General features: G+C 36.8%; 1 long non-coding RNA gene across 1 annotated transcript; it reads left to right on the top strand.

Annotated features, from left to right (window-relative positions):
- The first annotated feature begins 3,411 nt into the window (after positions 1-3,411).
- Positions 3,412-8,351, top strand: LOC142601541 (uncharacterized). The gene is made up of 3 exons (XR_012835062.1): positions 3,412-3,513; positions 5,342-5,538; positions 8,317-8,351. It is a non-coding gene; the product is annotated as an uncharacterized LOC142601541 (long non-coding RNA).
- The last annotated feature ends 2,452 nt before the right edge of the window (positions 8,352-10,803 follow it).

Genomic DNA, 10,803 nt, shown 5'->3' with positions numbered 1-10,803 from the left:
TTAAACGAAACCCCTTGTAATTTCTCCTGGATCCCTGCAGGCTTTCAGTTAGAACTGTACGCCAGTGCATAATGCAAGGTGCAACTGCTGTGTAGTCCATCAGCGCAGTGATATTGGAAACTTGTTTTATTTTAAGGTCTTTTTTTTAAAACAAATGACTACGTTTAGAATCTATTGACTCGATGATTGTAAACAATATCAGAATTTTCTCTCAAAAGCCCATAACTTACCGAGGAGCATGATAAATGTCTGCATGAGTATGTAATAGTCTGAAACAGCCAGAGGAAGGGGCATGGCTTGACAGAATAGCATTAAAAGAAAATGAAATCTAATTGCAATAATTATGATGTCAACAAAATATTTGTAGATATAGCCTTTCATCTACCTAATCTAAAATGTTACAGAGAGAAAAAAGCATTTTTTTGTTAAATAAATATTGTTTTCCTGACCTAGGTCTTGCTTTGTAGATTTTGAAGTACTTAATAGCCCTCAGGGGAGACAGCACCGTTCTTGAAACAGTGAGTGTAAGGCCTGTAGTGACGTTGAAAGGAATGACAGACAGATGCCTCTTTGTACATTTGAGCGTAATGCTGTCTAAAAGAAAATTCAATATTTAAATGGTCCCTGGACTTTTTTTTTTTTACATATTCAGATTGTAGTCAGCTGCGCAGGGAGATTTAGCTGTCTATTCTGTCAGACAGAAGACTGGGGATTATACAGAAGCCACAGATGAAATTTGCTTCAATTACATGATAAGTTCTGTTCAAAAGAAAATTTTGTATTCCATTTTCAATTTTAAATGTGAAGTTTCCTTTCTGTTCCCATCCTTCCAGACCCTGCTGATAAAACCTCCCGGCTGGAGCCTGTTATCAATGGGAAGGAGGTCAAAAACTCTGATCCCAGAAATGGGCAAAAGCTCAGGACACTAAAGACATGAAATTAAATCTAATTGAAGAAGGAAGTTTACAATGTAATGAGTCCTGGAGGTTAAACGTGGGTACAAAACACATGTCTAACATGAGTATGTTTGAGTAAGGAAGTTTTCATAACAGTTAGAATTATTCTGTACTGTTTCTAGACTTGCTCTAGTGAAGAACCAGGACACTTGTCTCCTACACAGGAGCACAAAGGCAGCACAAAATTACCATCTCTTCATGTTGTAATGATGATGCAACACTTGAAAGGCATTGTAATGACAGAAGTACATAAGTACATTTTCTTTAAGTATGCTGTACGTTAGTTGTGCATTAATTGGCTGAAGAATTTGCATGCGTTTCTGCCATGGAGTTGTAAACGTGATGGTTCCTTAAACATTCATCACTTCTATGAAAATGCATAAATAACTTGCTCCAAATAACTTTTTCACTTTCAGGAAAGATGCATTTAGGAGATGCATATCTTGAGGTAGTCCTGATATGGCAAGAGTGAACAGAATGTATGAAAGACATTGTCTGGTTTTAATTTTACATGTTTATTTTAAGACTAAAGAAGAGTGAATGGGACATATGTCTCAAAGTCCCTAAACTACTCACTACTGTGCTCTGGATAGTCCTACAAGGGGAATCGTCACTAAATTCTTGTTCTGTTCTTGTATTCTTAACTCGAAGCAGCTGCTGCCTGGGTAGGTGTGTAGGTGCTGGGGTTTTTGTTTGTTTCTCAAGGTCACGGTAGATACGAATGTGGAGCAATGTACTTGCTCATGTAGTTAAAAGAACATACATTTGAATGTAAAGTTAGAAGTATCTGTATCTTTCATCTTTTAAAGGAATGTTTCTTTATAATTTTCTACATCATCATTCATTGATGACAAGAGTTAATATTCTGAACAGAACTGTAGATAGATATTTTTCTCTCTCAAATATGCCAAAATCACCAATGTAGTTTAAACTTTTATGTATTTTAGCTCAAGTTTTATAGAGTTTCTTCACTTCAGAGATTAAATTTTACATAGTGAACCACAATGAAAGCATTGGCTGCAGTTACAAAGAGAAAATACTGCACTAATGAAAAAACATTGAGTTATAAGAACAGCTAAGGGCAGGATGGATGAAAGACCATTAGTAAACTCAGAAAGAAATTTGAGTTGTGTGTCTCACCATTCAGTAGAATTGCATCTGTCACCATTCACATCCCTGTTACCCAATACTTTGTGACTGATTCACCCCATTTAACCTATCATCTTCGACATTTGACTCAACTGACTTTTTGGCGCTTTATATGGCAGAAGCGAGAGGCAAAGGAGCAAATCAAAGTGAAGAAAAAGATCTTTCAAAGTGGTTTCTGTTAGCCAAGATTCAGCTGAGCATTTTTAAATGCATATAGGCTAAGCTGACTGCGAGGTGGGATTTTTCTGCATTAATTAGAAGGCAGGCTAAATAGTGTCTTTTTTAGAACGGGTACAATCTTTAGCTTGTTGGCAAGCGGAGAGGTTCCAATTCTGCCTGTAAATGAAAAGAACTAGTGTTTGCCAATTAAATCAAGCAGCTGTTTCACAGACAGTATTGCTAATAGCTACCAACTAAACTCCAAGCCGTTACTCTGGATTGTTTAATGAACTGCTTTTAATACATAGTAAATGCTAACCTCTGTATCTCAATTTATTGAGCAAGAAGGGAGGGATATTTAAAGGCACATCTCCCTTGAAACTTCTATAGCGTCGTAGGAACTGTCTGTGCCAATGAGACTCTTTGTTACACAGTATAAATTTATAAGAATCCTGGAGAGAATACTGCTAGTTAAATTGGTTTGGACAGTGCATGACAAAAATCAGCATGATCTAATGCTCTACGCCGACTGTGTGTTTCTCTTTTAAGGAGGTATTGTAGGTGCTTTATGTAAACTTGCAGCTTGCATTCTTCAAAGTTAACTGCACAAGACTGATGATAAAATCAAAATACATCTCCCATTGAATATACCAATATATGTAGCAGTTTTGGGTGGTAAAATTAATAACAGTATTGAAAATAATGTATGGTTTTCAGCTAGAAGCATTAAGAACCTAGGAATTCTACCCTGAGGAGATAAATAGATAGATAGATGTAAATTTATTTATTTATTTTTACCGTAAGGCACACTCTCTGGAGTTGCTTCTCTACTACTCAGAAAGCCTTCTTTACACCAGCTCTGAAAATAAGCATACGGAAATGAGGCATCCAAGCTAGTTCTGCTTCAAACCCTGGACGTAACTGGTTCAGAACTCTGCAGAACAAAATTTCCTGTGTAGACATACATTATTTAAAATCTAGCTCACTTAATGCTGCTGTTCCTAATAACAATCTCTTTGCCCTGTGGGGAGAGGCTGTGGGAACAAGGCTTGTTCAGCCTGGGGAAGATTTGGGCCAAGAACTGATCTTGGGGTTTTTTTTCTACAGCTTTAAGATGGGACTACGCAGGAGAAGATAGAGGTATGAGGGAGAAGAAGAAGATAGACCCTTCTCAGAGGTGCGCAGGAGGCAATGGACATAAGCTGAAACAACTTCAGAGAAGATACAAGGATTGATGGTGGTTTGTGTGGTTAGTGTGTTAGTATTTCTTTTACTCTTTTTGCCAAGACAGTTGTCAAACACAGGAACAGGTTGCTCAAGTTGTTGAATCTCCATCCTTGGAAATACCTGGAACTTGTGTGGTTATGGCCTGGAGCAACCTGAGCAACCTGGGAGCAAGGAGATGACTTAAATGATGTCCAGAGGTCCCTTCCAAACTAAATTATGATTTTGTGATTGTATGTCCAGTAACATGGCCTTACTAACTCCTTTTAAAACTATGGAGATTCTTCTCTTATAGCCTCCTATCTTCTAATCAAAGCTGTCCTCTTAACTGCTTCAAAAAGAATGCTAATGAGAATGCTCTGGTTATAGAGGGTGGTGTTGGAGCATTCAGACTTAGTTGCAGGGTTGGGGGGGGGGGTTTCATGTCAATGCCTATTACATCTTCAGATACAAGTTGGTTTGGTTTTTTATTTTCATAAGTTTCTTAAGAGAATTTCTGAGTTGGTTTAACTGCACTCAGAGAGAGCATCCTTAGCCAACACCTTAATTCTAATGCTGTGTTAAAAAGGTCTAAAATGTCTTTTTGTTGATCCTGCCTGCATTTTAGAGACACTGTTACATCAACTGAAACTGCAGTTAGTCTTGCTTGCTATGTTTGTATGGCTAAGTTTTGCCTTAACCATACAGAATCTAGAAGTAAATGATGGGGTTTTTTTTGTCAATTTTGAAACTCAAGCAATCAAGCAACAGTGAAAAATATAAGAAGCTTGCTTTTTTTTTTTTTTTTCTTGTTGTTGTTTAGGTCTTGTGCATCCCTTAAGTGCAGCAGAGGATGAAAAATATAAATATTTCTTAGAAGCCATCTTATTTTCTTTCCTTATTTCCAGCTAACATCTGTCTTTAAAAGGGGGGAAGGAAGGAAAAATTAAGGAAATTTCCATAGACCTGTTGCAATCAGCATTCTCTGGGCTTTTTCTGTTACTCGTTTATGAGCAAATCAGACTAGAGAAATTACATTTATAATAGGGGATGGGGGGAAACAACCACAAACCAAACACACAAAAAACAGAGATGCAAACTTCTGACTTTACAGATGGCTGTTTTTCTTAATTATATGGATAACAGTTTAGAAATACCTAATTGGTCATGCTTGACAAGTAATAGCAGTTTTTCCAAGATAAACAAATGTTCGCATTTTTCATACTTAATCAGAGAGTTTATGTGCAAAAATGACCAAATGTATCATCTATTCTAAGCCTTCTATGTTATTTTGTAATAAACCACCATCTGTACTTTGATTTTACAGAATCTGTGTGTGATGACCACAGAATCTGATTACATGGCAGATGGGTTTGGGGAAGAAACTAGATTTTAATATTTATTTATTTATGTTGAAGTAAACTCCAAAATCTCACTTCATTAATTTAGAGATGGCCCCAAAGCAAGTTTATTTTGGTTTTATCTGGCAGGTAGTGCTCTGAATACTCAATAACTGTCTTGCTTTTCCTTTCCCGTGTCTTACAAACTCATAGATGTTACTTGGTGAGTGTATTACAGCATGCGACATTGTGCATTTGATTCTGTGCTGTATATTTGCATATTGCTTGTTTATTTTTCTGAGTTATTAAAGTTTTAGTGAATGAGCTTGTCTATTACATTCAAGATATTTAGTCATATGGCGAGAGCTTGGCAATTTAGCTTTTTTCCCTAGTTACTTGTTTTATGAAACTTCATAATTCTGCAAGTTTTGTCCTATTGAGTAAATACGTTTTGCAAAAACTATTCTTTACACGCTTTTTTGATGAACAGTTCTTCTTTCACACCAAATAGTATTTCTGGCTTTTGTTGTTTAGAACACTTTTGCAACATGCTCCCAGATGAAGCTGGGCCTGGAGGGAGGTCTGCAGCAGAGCAGGGTGTGCTACAGCTGTGTCCTGGCACCCCATGGGTCAAAGTGTGATCCTTCTCCCTTCCTCCTCAGAAGTGCTCCAGCCACCTCTCCAAGCCATGCACCATGTAAATGCACCACGTGCAATTTAAGAGCATTTAGGTAGGAAGGCAGTAAGGAATACTTAACGCAATCACACCTTTACCCTATTTCTCAATTACTTCTCCATTTAGAAAAAAATCATAGCTATCTCAAAGAAAATCTGAAAGATTATCTCCTCTCTGCTCCCTCCCCGCTCCCTGCCTTCCGCTGATCCCTACCCCAAATCCTGGAAAAGTGGAATATTATCAGTGAAACCGGGAGGATATTCAGCAGCAAGCTCTCAGCTATTCTGAAAAAAACATTTGGTGACCTGATAGTCACTTATTCTGCACATTTTTTTCTAGTCTTTCTTCCTGATCATTCTCAGTTTAGCCTTTAAGGGTTGCTCTGTCTAAATTGTGCTCCTTAGGTTGCCTTGAGCATGCTGCACTTAAGCTGCTCTTACTAGCTACTCTTCATGCTTTCAGGGAAGACAGTTAACACTGGGATAAATGTTAACAAGATTCCATGTGATTAAAAATTGTGGTCAGCGGAGAGTCCCAAATGGGGATAGTCTTGGCCTGATGATCACGAGAATGTAATTTTTTTCCACTGTCATGAGCTAATTTAAGCTAATTCAGATGGTGTGAAATGACAAGATCGGAGTGGAAAAGTATTTTACCATGTTTCCAGATTTAGAGCAACTTCCAGTTGGGCTGAGTTTTGAGAAGCAGTCTATTTCCAGGCTATTGCAAGAGCATCTGCTCTTGCATCTCGTGCCTTAGAGATTTGCTATTTTAGTAATAGGGGATATGAAGAAGAGAGGAAAGCTGTCATTGAAGATGTTCCCAAGATACTTATGATGATAGCCGGAGATGCTTCATTCTGTACTGGTTGTAGATGGGGGTTTTTATTTGTTTTTCCTTCCCCCCCTCTCCCCTCCTCCTTCCCTGTGGTTGTGAGTTTGCTGTTAGAACTGGGTTGGGTTAGTTGAATATTCACAGCTCCAAATAATTGTTAGGATAAGAGCTTTTATTAGGGAACAAAAGAAGAAAGATTAATTATGCTTCCTAAATACTCCTCATGGGGGTTGCATGCCCAGTTTGAGCTGCAGGTGGGAATGCCCCATTCTGACGGACTGAAGATGAAGCACCAGGAGAAGAAAAGTTTCGAAAATCTCTGTCCATCTGCGCAATTCTTTCCAATTGCCCTAGGGGCAGGAGGCCTCTAAATCTTGGGAGTATAAAAACTTGAAAAGATTTGCTTCAGATACATGCTCAGAAAAATAGAAATACATTTTATATAAACTTCATGAGTTTACTAAATGTTGAGAACTGGCTTGAACTAATTTCACGAGAATAGGCTCTCTCCCAAAATCGTTGGTACCTACTGTTCCAGGTCATGCTGGAACAGCTACAAGCATAAGCTTCGTTGTGATATTTCAGCACTTTTGCTTCCAATCTCAGCTTGAATCAGGGAGTATAAATGTATGCAAAATGGAAATTGGCTGTTAAAAAAGTGTCTTGGTTTGCTTGGGGTTTTTTTTGAAAGCTTTTAAAGTTCAGTTTGGACTTGTTTCAATTTATGGGCTAGAATTTGTGTTGCTGTTTATGACATAAAAAAATGTATTTTTCTCTTCAACATATAGAACTAAAATAAAATATAGAATGAAATATTATATGAAAATATTTGAATATTGTTGAACTTTCATAATGTGAAATTCAGTATTTCCCAAATCAAAAAAAGAAAAAAAATATGTAGGAAATAGTAGTGTAGTAGGAAAATAAAAGTAAGATGAAAAGAGAAAAATCCTATACAGATGATGTGCAATAAGTGTAACAGGCCGATTCATGTACTGGCTGAACCTCATTAAGATCATTGGCTTTTTCTTCACGGATAAGGCTACTTGCAAAGCACTGCTGTAGATTTGATATCCAAGTTCTGTATCCACTGTATTCCATTAGTAACTTGAAAGGAGTTTAAACAATTTAATCTTATCATTTTAAATCTTTGGGATTAGGCAAACTGTTCCCAAGTGGATTAAAACCATCAAGCATCATTTAGATATTTATCAAAGCTTGAAACACTGAGGAAAATGCCAGAGGACTGACCAAAAACACTGTTGTGCTAATATACACTAGAAAAGCTTCAACATGATCAACTTGATAAAGATTGAACAGTTAGCTTGAATTGTTGGCTAGTATTACAAATATACCCTTTTTAGATGTAATAAGTAAAGGAAATTAGTGTGATTAATATCTATCACAGTCTGGAGAGGTGATTCCTGCTTAACACATTTTGTTAGTATTTGTGGCGAGATTGTAAGATGACAGACACATATGTTGATGTTGACTTCTGCAAATCATTTGAGATTTGAGTTGATCTTGCACGCCATTTTGATTTAAAAATTAGTACTGTAGAATATCAATTTACCTCCATAAAGTGGGTTTTTCATAGGTATTATAACAGGAAATCTTCCTCCAACAATGTGTTTCCAGTTAGATCCCTCAGCAGTCTATTCTTAGTCCCATTAAATCCAGTATCTTCCACACTGATTTATATAATATATAAAACCAATTATATGTAATTGTAATTCATCACATTGAAATTGGTGCGACAATAAATGAAAATAAGTATGTACCAGCTGAACTATATTCTTTGGTAATGTAGACCCAAATAAATAATATGTCCAAATACCAAGTCATATATCTCAAAAAAAATATAAGTAGTCATTTTTGTGTGATATGGACAGTTATAAAATGAAAGTTATTTAGGGCATTATGTGTTTATGTGTATATGTGTGTAATCATTATATGCATTTTATGAAATAAGATGTAGCTAACTGAACATAATCTTTAGGAATACAAACAGGGGCATGTCAAACGGAAGACAGCAGTCAAAGATGCTTCATTGCACATGACAGGTAAGACAATTACTAAAGAGTTCATGAACAACCACCACAGTTTTGAAATCAGATTGCAAAATTAAAGAGAACTATAAAAAAAAAAAAAAAACACGGGGTGATGGGGGTGTGGGAAGCCTTAGTGCATAAAGTGTTTAGATCTGTTTAGTATTGCAAGGAGTTATGTTTAGTCTTGATCAGTAATTACAAATGTTGAAGTCCTTATGGATGGAAACTTCTTTATGAAGTTTCTGAGAGTCAAGAGATGAGGGGTAGGGTAAGAAAAGAGTTAACAAGATCCATAGATGGACTGCTTTTTGGGAGATGACGCTAGACAAAATAAAACCGGGAATCAACAGTTTTTTTATTTTGAAAATAATTATTTTGGAAAAGAATTCATTTTGAAAATAATAACAATTATTTTTCCATAATGAGGAAAAGTAGTCTGGAATAAACCAGGGATGCACTGGAACATTTTGAAGTCTTCAAGACCTTGCTTATTTCTAAAGTACTGTCTCAAGGTAAAATACAAATTGTCAACTATATAGCAAATGTTGTGTGATTCACCTTAAGATTTTCAGGTCCTAACTGATGTATATTCTGAGTTAGTTAAAAAAAAAAAAAAAAATAAAAAAAACCCCACTGCAAAACCTCAGAATGCAATTCTGTGAAAATATTAAATAAGAAGCACAGATATACTCAGAAGGTAAAGAAGACATAATAGGTTTCTGTTTTTCTCATGAACTTTGAAAAAAAATATTAAAAAGTAGCTTAGAATCACAAAGTGAAAGTACAATTACAGATCAGAGTCAAAATTCTACCCAGCACAAAACCCCCCCTATATTTCTGGAAAGGAAGTGATCTTGACCAAAAGCACTCTAGGTTCGTTCTTGGGATAAATTAATATTCTGCAATGAACAAGTATTTATGAACTTGAAATGTGTTTGTGTTTCCTTGAAGAGGACTCTTAATTTCCAGTTTGCTTGATAAAGCTATTTATACTATAGGTCCTTTGCACTTATTTAGCCTGGTATTTTCATTTGACGGAAATAAATAAGAGCTAGAATTTTTTTAATGGCAAATGACTTGGGACAAGTAATTTTGCCTCTTAAGGGGAAAATGAAAAAAATGTGTTCACAGACTCTTCCTCTCTTGCCATCAATCCTTGACCCTAGCAATCTTTTAGAGCAAAGAGGGTGAGATCCTGAGCTGAGCCCCTCAGAGGTGCAGTGTAAGTCCCACAGCACAGGGAGATGATGCAGGCCAAGGCTGTCAGTTGTACAGCAGGAGACCAGAACCCCACGTACCTGTCTTTGAGACACTCATGAAGTGATCTGAGCTGACAAGAAATCCAGCAGGGTTAAATCTCCCTGATTTCATCAGTAGCATTCAATTAAATCAAGACAATCCTCTTTCCTAAAAAAAATAAAAAAAAATTCTATTTTCTACAGAAAAGCTATACTACTTGCATTAGACGTACCCTGAAACTGGGCAAAGTCCACATAAGATGAAGGCGAGATTTTCATCATGGAGCATCCTTGTCCCTCTGTAAAATCCGTTGATTGTTCAGGTGTCACTACAAGAACTCTGGGTCTGTAGTCCACGGTAGGTAAGCAGTCTTTGGCAGCTTTTCATCATTTCGTGCATTTCATTAAAGGAAAGAGCAGTAGTTGCTGCCTTTTGGTTTGATCTAGTCATACTGGTTGCACTATTATTCATATTACTGTCCATAACTTTGTGTTTTATTTTTAAATATTTTATCTGCAGAATCAGAAACTTCAGATAGGATAATGACTCCCAAACTGGCCCATTGTTCAGTGTGACACAGAAAGAGATCTACAAAAAGACATCTCTGCTCCAAAGCTCATATAGCTGTGGGCCAAAGCTAATAAACCCTGCCTTAAGCAGCAGAGGATTCTCAGCAGTGTGTTCTGTGGTGAATAAGGAATTTCATAGAGGATCCCAACGCTGTCTTCTCTCAATGGGTCTTCCCTTGTGTTTTCACATCAGAGGATATAAGGTGCAGTTCAGGTATGTATTAATTATATGGTTGCACCATGGATCTAATCGACGGTAGCTGCTGCTTCTCATATTTGTCTGTGAAAAAAGGTCACGGTACAAGCTTTGTAGGTTACCTCTGTTTTCGGGGTTGCCGCATTATGTTCCTGATTGTCCCCACTGTGACAACAGTTGTTCTAGATTAAGACGTCTTTACGCATTAATATATCTTAAATACCAGTCTCTCCTGCTGTTAGTGTTCATCTGATCGTTTCCCAACTGTTGTTTCCAAGCTGAGAGATTTTCCTGTGGTGCTTAAAGCCCTGCCACACAGCGTACCATGAGATCATGCCTAAAAGCGGCTCCCTTTTTTCGAACGTTAGAATCATACAAGCTGAGAGATGTCATCATTTCCCAGTTCTTATTTCTGTAGAGAGTAAATAATA

This window comes from Balearica regulorum, chromosome 4, assembly GCF_011004875.1.
Source record: "Balearica regulorum gibbericeps isolate bBalReg1 chromosome 4, bBalReg1.pri, whole genome shotgun sequence".
NCBI lineage: Eukaryota > Metazoa > Chordata > Aves > Gruiformes > Gruidae > Balearica > Balearica regulorum.
This window is presented reverse-complemented; position numbering and strand designations above follow the sequence as displayed.